The sequence below is a fragment of the Callithrix jacchus genome, chromosome 15, assembly GCF_049354715.1.
Source record: "Callithrix jacchus isolate 240 chromosome 15, calJac240_pri, whole genome shotgun sequence".
NCBI lineage: Eukaryota > Metazoa > Chordata > Mammalia > Primates > Cebidae > Callithrix > Callithrix jacchus.
This window is the reverse complement of record NC_133516.1, coordinates 20,125,581-20,139,435: the sequence shown is the minus strand read 5'-3', so window position 1 is coordinate 20,139,435 and position 13,855 is coordinate 20,125,581. Positions and strand designations below refer to the sequence as shown.

The 13,855-nt window shown below is 34.8% G+C and overlaps 1 protein-coding gene across 2 annotated transcripts in view; it reads right to left on the bottom strand.

Moving 5' to 3' along the window:
* Positions 1–13,088, bottom strand: part of OSTN (osteocrin) — a 53,093-nt gene extending 40,005 nt beyond the window's left edge. For both annotated transcript variants that reach the window (XM_008981399.5, XM_035274817.3), the window contains exon 1: positions 13,022–13,088. The gene's annotated coding sequence lies outside the window, so the exon portion shown is untranslated. The remainder of the gene's footprint in view (positions 1–13,021) is intronic.
* Positions 13,089–13,855: the final 767 nt, after the last annotated feature.

Genomic DNA, 13,855 nt, shown 5'->3' with positions numbered 1-13,855 from the left:
CTTTAATATCTGTGTAACCTTGAACATGTCATCATTTACCCCTACTCAAGGTTCATTTTACTTGTTTGTGAAATGAGAAGTAATTCCCACCTCAAATGAGCTTTGAGAGGATTGAACTGATTCATGCATCCCCTTTCTATCTCATTTACTATTTATAACCTGTATGTGAAAGAGTATGAGAGATCATTAAACATTTCCTTAATAACTACATTCGTTTCGGCATGACCCAAGATTTTTTTTTTTTTTTTTTTTTTTGGACATTTTCTTGAAGAATTGTTACCGTAGCTCTTTCCTCGAGCTCATTGAGTTGGCACAGAGGTAGAGGCTTAGATGAGTGCCACTGATAACCCACTGCCGTGAGTTGCCTCTAGTGTTGGTGGTGGGGCCTGGAGAAAGGCAACTAGATAATGGGGGCAGGTTTCTATTTGGTGCTGTTCTCTCCTGATAGTGAGTTATCGCGATATCTGGTGTGTAGCACCTCTCCTCTCTTTTGCTTCCTGCTCTGGTCATGTGAAGAGGTGCCTGCTTCCCCTTTGCCTTCCACCAACACCGAAGTTTCATGAGGCCTCCCCAGCCATGCTTCCTGTATAGCTTACATAACTGAGAGCCAATTAAACCTCTTTTCTTTATAAATCACCCATTCTCAGGCGTTTCTTTATAGCAGTGTGAGACTAGACTAACACAGGTAGCCTCTGTAAAACTAACAAGAGAGGGAAGACCCTGATGAGTGACTGATTGCAGTTGTGTAGCAGTTAAGGACTACTGCAAAGAATTTTAATCCTAGGACGTCATCAAAGAGTATATCAAAGGCAAGAAACAAACAAAAAAAAAACTTTGGCTCACATTTCTAAAAACAACAACAGAAAACACCTTGTACCTTGTAACTGTGAAACAGTGTAGATTTTAGTAATAAACGTTGCATGCTGGTATGTGAACAAATGTTTTATATAAACAGAATGACATCTGAATGAACTATGTCAGTTAAGACTTAAAATGGAGATAAAATATTTTAGCAATTTTGGCACTGTCCATAACATTTATTTATCAAATATAATTTGGATTTTTATCTAATGTTTAAAATAGTTGTTCACTAAGACACCAATGAGTTTATTTCAGAGTCTTGTCACATAATGCTAGTTCTTTTCTTTTCTGAAAGGGAGCAATAAATTCTCTGTGTTCTCTTTTTCCTAACTTGATATTTGGACGGAGATTTTCAGTAAGGATATAAAAAACAAAAAGCAAAAAATTAGTAAATCATGACTGTGTCTCTAAATTGAGAAAATAACCAATAAGAATGCAATAGTTATCTGATTAAAATACCAGCCACATCCTACATTAGCCATTACTTTAGAAAGCAGCCACTTAATTGTGTTTTCTCTTTATTTTCCTGCTGTCTCTTTAACTTTACATAAAGGAGGGTATACTAAGAACATAACTGTGTTTTAAAATTTATTTCATATTTCTGATATTTTTTGTTTATTTTTTTTTTTTGAGATGGAGTTTCACTCTGTTGCCCAGGCTGGAGTGCAACGGTGCAATCTCGGTTCACTGCAATGTCCGCCTCCCAAGTTCAAGCGATTCTCCTGCCTCTTCCCGAGTAGCTGGGATTACAGGTGCCTGCCATCATGCACAGCTAATTTTTTGTATTTTTAGTAGAAATGGGATTTCACCATGTTGGCCAGGCTGGTCTAGAACTCTTGACCTCAGGTGATCCATGTGCCTTGGCCTCCCAAAGTGCTGGGATTACAGGCGTGAGCCACTGCACTGGCCTATATATCTTTTTAAAAGAAATTGTTGTCCCATTTAATCAAAAACAAACTCCAATTGTTTATGTTTTCTTTCTTAATTTTTATTATAAAAATAGGTTTCAAATGTGACAATTGCCCAATTTAATGTCTTTCTATGTGGATTTCCTTTAACTATTTTTATGTACATTTCACTAACCAGGTTTTGCCTAGTCTCTGTAATCTTATAAATGGCAGAGAATGATGAGTGTTTATAGTATTAATGAGTATGTCTGAGGTATATATTTTTGTGCTTGGGTGTATATAGAAAAAATCATGATGTATCATCTTACAGATAACCACATCCTGATTATTTGGATAAGGAGATGTAAAAATAAACGCTGAGTTTAAACACACACATTTAGTGGTTTAAAGCCATGCTTGTAGCCAGTTAACCAAAAGGCCAAGTTCCTAAATATGGCATTTGGTACACTAATGAAAACAAACACCCTGGCACCTGCCACACAAAAGACATTTGATTAACTAGTTGAAACTTGATTGCTACAAAATTAGAAACAGAGGAAATTATAGGGAGGAAAGGAAAAACCTAGACTCAGCCCCGTTTTCTTATTTTGTTAATAGTGGTGGATAAATATAGCCCACAATTTAAAATCTCCTAGGCACCATGTATACTCCAGATCACAGAAAGTTCAATGAAAGATGTTCATTGACTGCGTAAATAAACTAAAGTAAAAGTGTTTGCATTTTTTAGCACATCAAATTTTTTTAGTAGATTAAAAAATTTTATTTAATGTTGGTAACTAACAAAAGATTGATAAGTACTGTGAGAGGGTGTGGGCTGAACAAAAATGAACTGGAAGATACATAGCCACAGAAAAATCACATTAGGAAATGCTTTTCCCAATAGAGACCATATGAAATTTGGTTAGGGTTTCATTAGATAAATGTTAATACTTTGACTTTTAAATCATACCAGTGTGACATCTATATTTTTGCCAGTATCAATCTTCAGTGGCTCAAATTATTTGTGGTAATCATGGAATCTCCCTGGCACCTTTTAGTTGAAAAGCTGTACAACAAACAGCATATAGCTGTTTTTCTTGGACACTTATTATTTGGGTTACACATCGACTTTTTAAAAGCAATTTTTGAGTAATATTTCTTTGGATAGTGAGGAGTTTCGAAAGAAACAGCGGCCATGGAATCTGCCTTATAAGAAGATTATCTGTGTACTTCCTTCATGTTTCAGTCAATTGGACTATCATGTGTTTTGACTTTTTAAATAATTCTGCTGAACAAACAAATGTCTTATATTGTATAACATCTTAAGCTTTATTTTAAAGACTTTCCCCATGTAAGAATTGATTATATTCTGAAAGAATCTTTCAAACTGGCTAGAGTGATTGTAGATGGAGTAAGGTGGTTAGATATAAAGTTTTGTCAGGGGTTATAGCATTTTGTCACTTTCGTTTCGGATATATTGCACATTTTTAAAGTGGTGTTAGAGTTCCAATTCACAGTAAAGGCTCTGAAATTCCAGCAATAAAGAAAAGCAAGTTTAATTATAATTAAACCAGAGTTTAATGAGAAGCCTGTTAAAATGAAGATGTTTTTATTAGTAGGAAGAAGTGTTGCAATAAGCCATTGTTATTATGAAAAGTATCTCTCAAGTGGGATGGGGTAGAAAAAAAGAGATTGAAAATCATTGATCTATAAAAGAAAGAGCAGACCGCTCAGAGAGGTGTAAGAGTTAGAGATAGTTAAGCTGAAAAAGAGAAGCAATGTGAGCCAGCATCTGATCTAATGCACCTTTTAATCAATAAGACTTAAAAACTATCTGCATTTGAAGAAAATGGTGTTGAATCAAAAAAAAAAACAAAACTCAGGTATTAAGGACATATCTCTTCAACCTGTGACTTTATGATTAATATTGACTTACGGATAGTTGATCCAATATTTAGAAATTCACAAAGATACTAGGTTTGTGGGTAAATATTGATAATATTGTCTAGGAATTTTTAATTATTTACCCTAATATCTTGATTATAAATACTCAAAATGGACTCCACTCTCATTTAACAAAAATTTAAAATAAAGGACTTAATTAAAGATAAAGGAATTACAAACTAATTTAATGGCTACATTTTCTTTACTTTCTTTTCTCACTGTTGCACAGCACATTTAAGAGATTTAACTCAGGATATTTTATAAAAGGGCCTTAGTTCTGACACCAGGAAATGACCATGTGTGACTGCCAACGATACTTCCTACAATCTTCCCTCTTTGAAATAATAGGCAAGTTGTGAGTCAGCTTGGCCCATAAGTAAATCTGTAAAACATAATACCTTCTTCAGGTTATCCTTTATCCCACTCTATTAAGTTACAATCACTATGGAATAACAAATGACAGAGTGACAATAATTTTTTATTTTAGAAAAATGCCTAAAACAAATAGTGCTTAACACAAAGTCTGCATAGCTTGCTGCAATGGAAAAAAGACCTGATGCGTGAATTGTGAGACTCAGGCTCTTCATTGCTTCTGCTGCTATTTAATGATGTGATGTTGGGCAAACACTTTCCTCTCCAGATCAAGTAAAATGGAGTTGGTCTTGGAGTTGGTCTAACTGACTTCTAATGCTGTTTCTGGCTTTTAAAGTTTACCGGTGAGGTTGGCTATTTTCTGGTAAAATTGTAGACACTTAACATGTAGGTAACGATAATAGTTGGTACAGATTTCGCTAGGAAAACTGACTTGATGAGTTCCTCAAATTAGCCAAAGTTTATGCAAAAAAATTGCATCTAGGCCGTGACGTAAATATTTTCCTCTTTCATTTCAGTATTTTTAAATTAAATATTTCTAGCTGAAAAGAAAGGATCTCCAAATCTTTGATGTTTGGATGTCACATATGGTAAGACATTCCATTTTTAAGACCATGTTAAGAAAAAAAAAACAATGCTACCAATTAAATGGATATGCTTATCAAAAGCAAGACTAATTTCAATTTCAGAGATGTTAAATATGAGGCAGAATTAATGACATAGGACAATATATTTACTTGCTTACTTAGGATTTTTTTATTTTTTTTGCTACTGAGCCTCACTCAGTCACCCAGGCTTGGGTGCAGTGGTACAACTGCAGCTCACTGCAACCTCCACCTCCCAGTTCAAGCAACTCTTCTGTCCCAGACTCCTGAGTAGCTGGGATTACAGGAGTGTGCCACCATGTCTGGCTAATTATTTGTATTTTTAATAGAGATGGTGTTTCACCATGCTGGCTAAGCTGGTCTTGAACTCCTGACCTTGTGATCCTCCCCGCCTTGGCCTCCCAAACCTCCCAAAGTGCTGGGATGACAGGCGTGAGACACCCCGCCAGCCTGTTTTTTTTTTTTTTTTTGAGATGGAGTTTCCCAGGCTGGAGTGCAGTGGCGCAATATTGGCTCACCGAAACCTCTGCTTCCCGGGTTCAAGCGATTCTTCTGCCTCAGCTTCCCAAGTAGCTGGATTACAGGCGCCTGCCACCGCGCAGGGCTAATTTTTGTATTTTTAGTAGAGATGAGGTTTCACCATATTGGCCAGGATGGTTTCAAACTCCTGACTTCAGGTGAGCTGCCCTCATCAGCCTCCCAAAGAGTTGGGATTACAGGTCTGAGCCATTATGCCCAACCTTACTTAGGATTTTTTAATTTCAGTTTCCTTTTTTTCCTATCATGCATAAATCAGTATGCTCATTTCTCTTCCCTTTCAAAACAAAAATTGTTAGAACTGAGATTCTAGATGCCATAGAATGAAGTTATATTCTCTTTTTTAAACTGAGAGAAAGAAAGGCTGGTATGATATTTAATTTGGCTATCAAAAATGTTTTAAATCACATAAATAATATTAATAATTTAAAAATATTTGAGTACTACTCTCCTGCGTTTGGAATTAATAGTCTATCAAGATAAAATAATCATTTGAATATTTTCTCAGTAATCATGATCTTAATTTAGTAGATATAAAATTGGTGAAGACAAAATAGGAATTTTGGATAATAAGAATTTTCAGACCTCTAAAATCTCCACCAATATCACACACATATATATCAGATTGAAAATCATTGATCTATGGGATATATGTGTGTGACATATATACACACACCCATATTGGTGTGTATATATATGTATATGGGTGTGTATATATGTATATATATATGTGTGTGACATATATAATAATATATATTGATTACAATATATATACACAATATATATACACAATACATTAAATGATTATAGTGTATAATGTATATATATCACACGTCTATATGTTTGTATATGTCACAGACATATATCACATAAATCAATGATTTTCAATCTCATATATATGTGTGTGATATTGGTGGAGGTTTTTTATATATATATATATATATTTTTTTTTTTCACATGTTGTGACTCCCAAAATCTCTCAATGAAAGAATAAATATTCAAAAATAAAACTCAGACAATATATAGATGTTCAACAGCATTAGAAACATGCTTCTGTGATGCTGGGGAATCACAGACTCAGGCTCAGACTTGAGCCATAGGGATAAGAGTTTTTAGCTGTGTTCCTTAATGGGATGGTGATATTGAACAAGACTCTGAAATTGTCAAAACTGTCTAATGAAACTGGTTTTCTTCACAAAATGTAAGTTAATTAATTTTAGTCAATTTAAATTATGAATTTACAAACAGCACAAATTATGGAATTGGCTTAGAGTTCAAATAAAAGAAATAAAACTTTAAATTTTATATTTAATATTGTTTGCTAAAAATATATGACGATATACATTAATCTATGAAAAAACTACATCATTTTTATTTTTATAAGTGAAAACTTTGCAATGAAAACAAATAGTAGAAACATTTTAAAACTATAATTTGAAAATATTAATTACATGTTTTAAAATATGATTAAAGATTACTGTTATGAAGCAATTGTTGAAAAGTGATTGCTATGAAGCTGAAGGCAGATGTTCGAAGCCAAGTTTTTCCTACATACACAAAATTTACACTCAACAGTCACTTAGGGAACTTGGAGCCATTCATAGAGACAATCTGCAAAACTTATGTTTAAAAAATCAAAAGGATAAATTTTAAATTATAATTTGTCATTATATAGGTAATCTTGATATTTCAATAAGTGACAATACTTGAGCAAAGTTTTAAGAAAGGCTTTTCTGGCTTTCTTTGTGGAGAGAAGCACCCAGATGATTGAGACGCTTACCTGCTGGAAAGCAAATGCTGGGACATTCTGTCCTTGGAGTCTCTTTTTTACTGAAACTGCGATTCCAGTCTTTGATGAATTTTGCCTCACAAACAAGACAACTGAGGGTGGCTTCAGCACTTAGAAGCTTAGAAATGGGGAAGTAGTTTGGGATCATCATAAACTCAAATTAGAGATTTAAATTCATTGAGGATTTTCACCCAAGAGCAATTAAAAATTGCTTGTGGCTTGTAGCTTCTTTCACTAACCCATACATCATCTATATTATCCTCATAAAAATACATTTAAGAAATACTCTTGGTGCTTAGCCATTTATTTAAAAATGTCCTTATGAAATTTGCTATTTTAAATAAATTGTGCAATGGGAATTTATGTTTTGGATTCTTGAAAAAAAGGAGCAAGTTGAGATTGAGAAATTATAATTTCCCATTTAAAAATTTAAATATCTGCTGGGCACGGTGGCTCACGCCTGTAATTCCAGCACTTTGGGAGGCCGAGGTGGGTGGATCACCAGAGGTCGGGAGTTTGAGACCAGCCTGGCTAACGTGAAACACTGTTTCTACTAAAAACACAAAAAATTAGCTGGACGTGGTGGCACACACCCATAATCCTAGCTAGTTGGGAGGCTGAGGCAGGAGAATCGCTTGAAACCTGGAGGTGGAGGTTGCAGAGAGCTGAGATGGTGCCGTTGCACTCCATCTTGTGCAACAAAAGCAAAACTCCATCTCAAAAAAAAAAAAATTAAAATATTGGGAATGTGTTCCCAATTCTCAGTGCTCTTCAATTGGCAATAGCAAATTTTCCAGTCAAAAAGCCAGTTAGAAGAAGAGCCAGAACAACAACTTTGCTTTTCAGACTCTCAGTTTCATGCTCCTTCAACTATAACCTATTTGTATAAAACCTTTTTCCATCTCCCAAACAATTTTTTATAAAGTATTATTTTTATGGATGCAGTATTATTAATGTGGCAGATACTTACATTTTAAAATTACTTTCCCTGAAGGCAACAAATTAGTAAGAATGATACATTACTAGTACATGTGTTAACTGATTTTATTCTATTTGGCACCATTTTCACTTTTTTACACACTTTGCCTTCCAAAATCTTAAAATTTTATTTTTAAGTATCTCTGTCTGTTTTCTTCTTCTATTTGGATCTGTGATTAATACTACTAGTCTCTTTCTTGCAAAAAAAAAATAAGAAGCCAGAAACCTATAATGCCACTTTAAAGAAAGATTACATTATTATTTAAAAAAACCCAGATCTGGATGTTGAGTGAAGTGTTTAGTTGCTATAACATTATTTAAGGCAGAGACCATGTCATGTTCACACTTGCCTCTAAGCACCTAACAGAATGCCTGGTGTAGAGTCAAATGTATGTGTTGAATGAATGCATGAAGTAGCCTTATGTGGAAGATAAACAGAAACACAGGGCAGATATTAATATCCCAGCTTTCTTGACATGAAAACCAAGGTAGAGGGAAGATAAGAGATTACCCTAGGTTTCTACACCTATAGTAATATGTGATGAAGTTCCTGCTGGAATCCTGATACATCCATTAGTATTTTACATGACAGATTCTCATTGTAATAAAAGTTACATGCATCACTATTCTCCAATAATCATCCCTCTAAACTGTAGGATTTCTCCTTATAGAACATTAATCTGTATGTAAATCCCCAAGTAACTAAATATTTATTGATATAAATCTATGTTACTTAAAGATAGAAAATGTTAGTATATTATTGTAGGCAATTCTGCTATGAAAATTTGTTGTTTAATTCTAATGCTGACTAATGGGAAAATAGCTTTGAAACTGTAGATAGGGAAAAGCTAAGAGTTGCATATACTGACTGGCCATTCTGTACATAGTCTTTTTAAAATCCAGCATTAAAATTGGATAAATTAAGTTAATACTTAAATCTGAAGTCAATGTGGAATATCACTACCCCCTCACCCTTCACCCCACTTTGTACTTATATAAAATATTTAATCAAAATCTTCATAATTATGCTAAGCTAGCCAATATAATAGATGAAAAAGTACCTCTAACATGTAAATAGAGGGGCAAGCATATACAAAAATTTTTTTTGAGCCGGAGTTTCGCTCTTGTTACCCAGGCTGGAGTGCAATGGCGCGATCTCAGCTCACCGCAACCTCCGCCTCCTGAGTTTAAGCAATTCTCCTGCCTCAGCCTCCAGAGTAGCTGGGACTATAGGCCTGCGCCACCATGTCCAGCTAATTTTTTGTATTTTTAGTAGACACATGGTTTCACCATGCTGACCAGGATGGTCTCGATCTTTTGACCTCGTGATCCACCCGCCTAGGCCTCCCAAAGTGCTGGGATTACAGGCTTGAGCCACCGCGCCCGGCCATATAAATGTTATAATACTCAACAACAGGATGCATTTGTTGGCCATACACTGCATGCCAGATACTGGGGATTAAAAAAAAATGCTTTCTTTGTCTTCCTGTTGCTCACAGCCTGATTCAGGCGGAAACTCCTCAACCACTTGTCCTGCCTAGAGATTTCCTTCTACAAGAACTGACCCTTTCTGGAATGCTTCCACTTTCTTCAAATGGAATTGTCATATATAATCTTTTTTAAAAATAACATTTGTATAGCGGTGCTTTATCATCTTGAAATTAATCTCCTGTCATCCTTATAATGATCATGTTAGATCTATATAGAAAACATGATAATTCTATTTTCTAAAAATCTGTGAACTAAGACAAGCTGAGTTACTTTAGAAATCTGGTCTCCTAACGCCTAGTGTTGTATGTGCACTTTCTAATACAATAAAGTGAATTAGTAGAAATAGACTGGGATGGATCTGAATCTTAATTAGGCATGTCATTTAGCCTTTTTGTTTTAACATCTTCTTCGGAAAAATAGGGCAAAGACCTAATTTGTAGGTTTAGCATGAAGATCAAAAGTAATCTGGGTAAAGTGACGGGCTTAAATTAGTTACTCAAGGCAGGGCGCAGTGGCTCATGTCTGTAATCCCAGCACTTTGGGAAGCTGAGGTGGGTGGATCACGAGGTCAGGAGTTTGAGACCAGTCTGACCAACATGCTGAAACCCCGTCTCTACTAAAAATACAAAAAACTAGTTGGCGTAGTGGCGCGTGCCTGTAATCCCAGCTGCTGAGGCAGGAGAATCGCTTGAACCCGGGAAGCAGAGGTTGCAGTAAGCCGAGATCATACCATTGCACTCCATCCTGGGCGACAGAGCGAGACTTCATTAGAAAAAAAATTAGTTACTCAATAAATAACAGTTATCACTATCCTGATACTGCCTTCGAATATGGCAACTTTACAAAATATTTTAATTACTTTTAAATTTTTTTATTATACTTTAAGTTTTGGGGTACATGTGCAGATCATGCAGGTTTGTTACATAAGTATATACATGCCATGGTGGTTTGCTGCCTCCATGCCCCCAGTGTTATCCCTCCCCAATCTCCCCACCCCCTGCCATCCCTCCCCTAGCTCGCCGCCCCCCAACAGACCCCAGTATGTAATGTTCCCCTCCCTGTGTCCATATGGTCTCATTTTCAACACGCACTTATGAGTGAGGACATGAGGTGTTTGGTTTTCTGTTCTTGTGTTAGTTAGCTACTATCATATAGTTTTTATGAAAAAATATTTTTATCATTCACTTTAAGAAATAAAATTAGTCTTCAAAATCTAGAATTATGGCAGAGTGATAGAAAATAAAATATAGTAAGAAAAGTAATATTGAATGGGGGAGGAAATTTCACTGTAGAGAGTTATAGAAATCACTGTAACATTTGGTGCGTTATTATTTTGAGTCATAATATTTCTATAAAAATTACATTTTCCAACTGTAGAAAATGTAATCCTGGGAAAGAAACAAAAGAAAGTGCAGTTGTTACTGAAGGCATCATTATTCTTCTAGCTCTAATTGTGCCAACTGAAGTGAATTTTTAACACCATTTTATATAATATTTTTAAAGTGGAATTTTACATGTTTATAGCCTTAGGAATCATAGGAATATAGAATCTTAGAGAGGAAGCAATCATTAAAAATTATCAAATTTAATACTCTCTAATGGATAGAGAAAGTGAGTGAGGATCAGAGAAAATGTTCAAGGGAGAGGAGAGAAGGTAAGAATATAGATTGAAGAGGAAGAGGGAGCAGAAGGTGATGGCAAAGGCACTGTTACTAGAGGGAGGATATGGTTTGTATTAAGGCCTGAGCTAATGAAGTGGCAATAAAGAAGGGGTCACTGTTCCAGCAGTGTACCATGACACTTACGTGAAGAAAGAAGACAAAGCACTCCGCTAAAAAATGCCTTTAATCTGAGAAGTCTTGAGACATTTGGAGAGTTGGTTCATTTAAGAGAGATACCCAGAATTAGCACCTTGTTGTAGCTTACCCATTGTACCTTCACAAACTCCAGTTTTACTGAGGGGGAGAATAAAACTTCGGGGAAGCTGAATGATTTGTCCATACAGCTGTTGAGGTCAGAACTAGGATTAGAAGTCTAGTTTTCTGCCTACAAATCTTGTATTGCTGTGACTGAACTGTTGAATCTAAACAAAAGTTGTCTGGTAGGTAAGAGTCATAGTAAATGAAATATTGGCAAAACAGTTAAATTAACTCAAGTCTAAAGATTAGTCCTAAGATTCTGTGATACTGAGGTTTTATTCTCTGAGGCTTTGCACTCAGTATCCCTAGCACTTCTATTCCTTTTGTCCTTTTCATAAGGACAAAATACAATATTATTGAGCTTTAATTTGTGCTTAAGGCTTGTGTGGAGGTGTATAGGTAGATTATAATAGAGCTAGAACAATATATTAGGATTTCTTTGAGTTCTTTATTTTTTGAGACAAGTACAAGTAATCTGATTTTATTAATCAAACATTCAAATCATTGAGAGTATTTGTAAAAGAAGTTAAAATAATAGCCCTGAGGTTCCTGTGCCTAATCAACTAAAGATATCTGCTTCTCTACTGCTCATTATTCATGATATAAGAATCGGTTAAAAATCCTGGGAAATAAGGGGGAGAAAGCTACTGTTGACCTTAAACACTCTAAATAATTTTTTAATGAAGCATGGTAAAATTCACTTACATGGAGGAGACTTGAACTGTTATTGACAGAAAGTACTCTTTAGAAAAGTTCTATAAGAGTGCCGAAGAGTAATACCAAAGTAAGAGAAGACACAAACTGTCCCTGATGTTTTTGGGTAGACTATTAGGTATAACACTATCAATTCTGTTACTTATATAGGCATTAAAATCACCATCATTCATTCTCAAAAATGCTAAATTTTTAGAAGAAAAACTCACAAACAAACAATAATCACATTCCTAAACCTATAGAGTCCGTTATTCAAAGAAACAGCATTTGAATTGTTAGAACTGAATTCATTGAGTGCACACTAAATCCGAAATAAAATGTTACATTTCTTCTCAAACAGGACTCAAATGTATGCTTCACATTAACTCTCAATTCAATTATTGACTAGCAAGAGCACTGCAAATACTGAAGAACAGACGTAATTGAAGTGTATTCCAACTATGCTATTAATATCATATTTGCATATTTGACATATAAGGAGAAAAACAAGATGCTTTAGGTTTTAAGAACAAAGAATTTCATTAGTTTAGGGATGTTTCTGAAGCTTCAAGGTTTAGACCACTCTTCTATATTAAACATTTTTCTAATCTTAAACTTTTTTTAGGAAAGAAAAATAATGCTATTAACATACCTATAGAATTATTATCTTGCATCCACCTTCTCTTTGTTTTGAAATAAAAGAAATGCAAAAAGCAATGTAGTAATTATGAAATATCTGGATAAGCAATTAGTTCCACCTTAAATTTGCATTGCAAAAATATCTTTGCTTTTCTACTCATTTTAGAGAGGGAAATATTACCAAAAATGTTTCTAATTTAAAAAAATCCAGATATAATCAAAACACTTAAAGAGTCTGTGAAAGTAAAAATAATAGTTAAAAGAAAAAAAGCACTAAATATTTGTCAATTTTTATGTATAACTTACCTTGCTAAAAATCAGGAGATTCAAACTTTAGAGTACTGTCTGTGCAGTTTCTCCAAAACTCAGCCCTATGGTGAGTTTTCTCTCTGAGTTTTTATAGTCTCAGTTATACACCCCTTACTCCAATCCCTGCCTTTGCTTTGTATTACATCATTTCTACAGATTTTCCACTAAGCATTTTCCCAAGCCTCTCTTCAATCTCTTTCTCTCCCTCCCTCTCCCTCCGTCCTTCTGCTTTTCCCTCCCTCCTCTCCCTCCATATTTAGTCTATCTCTTGCTTTGATCATGGCATTTAAGTAGCAATGGAAGCATAGGCTCTGGAAAATTTAAGTATAGATTGTGTTCAGCTTCACACCCATCACCTCTTCCTGAGGTTTTAGTCAAGCTCTGGCTATTACAAATCATATTTAAGAAATAAAATACACTAAGATTTGTTGAAGTCACCAGGGAATTTCAAAGTACGGTTTAGGGAGATTATAATCAGACACAAACTGATTTATTGGTGCAATTTTTGGATCTTTAAATGATCAGCTCTGGAAATAATGAATAGTTTGAGCCTCAGTCAGGTGCACAGTGCTGTGTCAGTGAAACACAATGACAGCTACTTCGTAATTAACATTGCTATACTGGGAAGACTGTCACTAACAAACCTATAAATACTGAGCTGTGACATGTGAGCTATAAATGAAGATGTGGTAATCATTTTTATCTTGCTGTTGTCCTCCAGTACTTTAATTTCCTTTTAACCAAAATATTTCTGCCTCTGTCTGAAGGTTTCTCTTAGTCCTGTCTCTTACTAAGCACATTTGCATCTTTGCATACACAAATTATTTTTTT